This window comes from Nerophis ophidion, linkage group LG01 (genome assembly GCF_033978795.1).
Source record: "Nerophis ophidion isolate RoL-2023_Sa linkage group LG01, RoL_Noph_v1.0, whole genome shotgun sequence".
NCBI classification, from domain to species: domain Eukaryota; kingdom Metazoa; phylum Chordata; class Actinopteri; order Syngnathiformes; family Syngnathidae; genus Nerophis; species Nerophis ophidion.
Window position 1 is genome coordinate 52386779 of NC_084611.1, and position 5000 is coordinate 52391778.

A 5000-nucleotide genomic window follows, 5' to 3' on the forward strand; every position below is an offset into this window, starting at 1 on the left:
GTCACTATTTTACAAGAAGAAAAAGAAGGCAATATTGTGATAAAAATCGGAATTTTTTTGCATTAAAAAAGTAATAATTTTACATAAAAAAGTAATACTTTTATGTAAAAAAATATTGCTACATTTCAGAAACGAAAATAATATGAGAAATTGTTCCCAATATTAGAAGATAACTTCGCAATTTTGGCAATTTTACTTGGCAAAACTAAGAAAAAAGTCATAATTTTACTCCAAAATGGTCACTATTTTACAAGAAGGAAAAAAAAGACAATATTGTGATAAAAGTCACAATTTTATGTGATAAAAGTCAGATTTTTTGCATTAAAAAAGTAATACTTTTACATAAAAAAAAAGTAATAGTTTCGTGAAAAAAACTAAATAACACAATAGCTGTCACAATGTTACAAGAAAAAATTAGAATTTTGGCAATTTTATGAAAAGATTCATAATTTTACTCAACAAAAGTCACAATTTAAGAAGAAAACTTTACAATGTTGGCAATATTATAATAATAATAATAAAAGTCATAATTTTACTCCAAAAATGTCACTATTTTACAAGAAGAAAAAAAGGCCATATTGTGATAAAAGTCAGAATTTTATGTGATAAAAGTCAGAATTTTTGCATTAAAAAGTAATAATTTTACATAAAGAAGTAGTAGTTTATGAAAAAATATTGCAACATTACAAAAACAGAAAGAATGAGAAATTGTTCCCAATTTTAGAAGAAAACTTTACAATGTTGGCAATATCATAAAAATAATTGGAATTTTACTTGGCAAAACTATCACAAAAGTCAGAATTGTACTCCAAAGATGTCACTACTTTACAAGAAGAAGAAAAAAGGAAATATTGTGATAAAAGGCAGAATTTTTTGTGATAAAAGTCAGAATTTTTGCATTAAAAAAGTAATACTTATACATAAAAAAGTGATAATTTTATGAAAAAATATTGCAACATTACAAAAACAGAAAGAATATAAGAAATCGTTCCCAATTTTAGAAGAAAACTTTACAATGTTGGCAATATTATAAAAATAATTGGAATTTTACTTGGCAAAACTATGACAAATGTCAGAATTTTCCTCCAAAAATATCACTATTTTACAAGAAGAAGAAAAAAGGAAATATTGTGATAAAAGTCAGAATTTTACTCCAAAAATGTCATTATTCTACAAAGAAAAAAAGGCAATATTGTGATAAAAGTCAGAATTTTATGTGATAAAAGTCTGAATTTTTGCATGAAAAAAGTAATAATTTTACATAAAAAAGTAATAATTGTATGAAAAAATATTGCAATATTACAGAACCAGAAAGAATATGAGAAATTGTTCCCAATTTTAGAAGAAAAAATTTACAATTTTGGCAATATTATAATAATAATTGGAATTTTACTTGGCAAAACTATAACAAAAGTCATCATTTTTTAAATCCAAAAATGTCACTGTTTTACAAGAAGAAGAAAAAAAGGAATATTGTGATAAAAGTCTGAATTTTATGTGATAAAAGGCTGAATTTTTGCATTAAAAAAGTTATAATTTTACATAAAAAACTAATAATTTTATGAAAAAACTCAATAACAGTCGCAATTTTACAAGAAAAGCTTAGAATTTTGGCAATTTTAAGAAAAGAGTCGTAATTTTACTCGACAAAAGTCACAATTTTAGAAGAAAACTTTACAATGTTGACGATATTATAATAATAACCGGAATTTTACTTGGAAAAACTATGACAAAAGTCATTATTTTACTCCAAAAATGTCACTATTTTACAAGAAGAAGAAAAAGAGGGAATGTTGTGATAAAAGTCAGAATTTTACTCCAAAAATGTCATTATTCTACAAAGAAAAAAAAGGCAATATTGTGATAAAAGTCAGAATTTTATGTGATAAAAGTCAGAATTTTATGTGATAAAAGTCTGAATTTTTGCATGAAAAAAGTAATAATTTTACATTAAAAAGTAATAATTGTATGAAAAAATATTCCAATATTAAAAAAACAGAAAGAATATGAGAAATTGTTCCCAATTTTAGAAGAAAACTTTACAATGTTGACAATATTATAATAATAATTGGAATTTTACTTGGCAAAACTATGACAAAAGTCATCATTTTACTCCAAAAATTTAACTATTTTACAAGAAGAAGAAAAAGAGGGAATAATGCGATAAGAATCTGAATTTTTGCATTAAAAAGTAATAATTTTACATAAAAAAGTAATAATTTTACGGAAAAAATATTGCAACATTACAAAAACAGAAAGAATATGAGAAGGTGTTCCCAATTTTTGAAGAAAACTTTACAATGTTGGCAATATAATAATAATAATAATCATAATTTTACTCGGCAAAACTATAACAAAAGGAATCATTTTACTCCAAAAATGTCACTTTTTCACAAAAAGAAAAAAATTGAATATTGTGATAAAAGTCACAATTTTATGTGATAAAAGTAAAAAAGTAATAATTTTACATAAAAAATTAATAATTTTATGAAAAAATATTGCAACATTACAAAAACAGAAAGAATATGAGAAATTGTTCCCATTTTTATTATTAAAAAAAGTCGACACATTGTGAGAAAAAGACTGAATTTAGTTCATGTATTTTATTTTTTTATCCATCCATCCATTTCCCTTTTGGGGTTGCGGGGGGCCCGGCGCCTATCTCAGCTACAATTCATTTTTTTAAATAATTTAAATAATGATTTTCAATCTTCATTATTTACTTGATGTTAGTACAGTATGTCTCTATATACATATTTATTTTATTAATTTTAGCCGAAGGGGACTTATTTCAATTTCTTACACACACTTGTTATTTCATATGTTGACCTGAGGGGGAGCACTTTAAAAAGCGAGACTCAGTCAATTAGAAAAATTCTTCTTTTTGGGACCACCTTCATTTTGATAGATGTCACCACCAAATGAGACATTCTCTATTAGATGCTATGTTGTTTGGACCATGATTTATGTCATCACTTGTTCACACCCCCTCATATGGAAGCTACTTTTCCTTCTTGGTGTTACAAGAAGGGTAGGAATACAAGAACACACACTCAGTCAAATGTCCTTAATTTCACCCATGCAGTCACAAACAATTCCCATTCGTATTAGATCAGTGTGTTAAAAATGAGGCATCATTCATCATAAATATCTTCCATAAATAGAAGCAGGAGGCGCAGCTGTCCACTGTAAAAGACGTTTTATCGACACAAAGCAGCAGGTGTGGACACGGGGTGTTGACTTTTCCACCGGGCGCCACGCAAAGTCGATTTTATGTTCAACATAATAATAAACACGCTATAATATATTCAGGTATTTTAGGATTTCGGCCTGAAAACGTGGTCGGATAAACTTTTTTACTCATAAGACTGTTTATTATTTTGTTTAGACTAACTATTATCAGTCAAAAGTCACTTTTGTTGGAAGAGAAAGATGTCCAAAGTTTTGACAGCTAGTCAACATTGTTTGTTATTATATATGTATTTGTACATTTTAACCTTGTTTTGTTTGATTTGCTCCCATGTGAACCTTTAGGCAATTAACCAATCATCCGATTCTGATTCCTGGAGTGATGAGTCGTTCAGAGTCGATTCCCGATTCAAACTGATTCTTGCAATGTATTGTTTGGTATAAACTTTATAATACAACTTTATTTTTAAACAAGTAAGAAAATTATTATTCGATTTATAATCGGGGTAAATAAGAATAGCGATTCAGCTGTGAATACTTTTAATTGAGCACCCCGAATAGTAACGCAATCAACAATAAGTACTAATAATAATCAACAATAAGTACTAATATTAGTGAACAATAAGTACTAATAATAGTCAACAATAAGTTCTAATAATAATCAACAATCAGTACTAATAATAGTCAACAATAAGTACTAATATAATCAACAATAAGTACAAATATTAGTGAACAATAAGTATTAATAATAGTCAACAATAAGTTCTAATAATAATCAACAATCAGTACTAATAATAATCAACAATAAGTACTAATATAATCAACAATAAGTACAAATATAATCAACAATAAGTACTAATAATAGTCAACAATAAGTACTAATAATAGTCAACAATAAGTACTAATAATAATCAACTATAAGTACTAATAATAATCAACAATAAGAACTACTAATAATCAACAATAATTACTAATAATAATCAACAATAAGTAATAATATTAGTCAACAATAAGTACTAATAATAGTCGACAATAAGTTCTAATAATAATCAACAATCAGTACTAATAATAGTCAACAATATATACTAATATAATCAACAATAAGTACTAATATAATGAACAATAAGTACTAATGATAACCAACAATAAGTACTAAAAATAGTCAACAATAAGTACTAATAATAATCAACAATAACTACTAATAATAGTCTACAATAAGTATTAATGATAATCAACTATAAGCACTAATAACAATCAACAATAAGAATTACTAATAATTAACAATAAGTACTAATAATAATCAACAATACATATTAATAATAATCAAAGATAAGTACTAATATAAACAACAATAAGTACTAATAATAACCAACAAAAAGTACAAGTAATTTTTAACAATAAGTACTAATAATAATAATAATTAACAATAAGTACTGATGTAATAAACAATAAGTACTAATGATAGTCAACAAAAAGTACTACTACTACTAATAATAAACCATACGCACTAATAATAATCAACAATAAGTACTAATAATAGTCAACAATAAATACTAATAATAATCAACTATAAGTACTAATAATAATCAACTGTAAGTACTAATAATAGTCAACAATAAGTAATAATAATAATCAACCATAAGTACTAATGATAGTCAACAATAAGTATTAAGAAAAATCAACTATTAGTACTAATAATAATCAACACAAGTACTAATAATAGTCAACAAGAAGTACTAATAGTAATCAACAGTTAGTACTAATGATAGTCAACAATAAGTACAAATAATAGTCAATAATAAGTACTATTA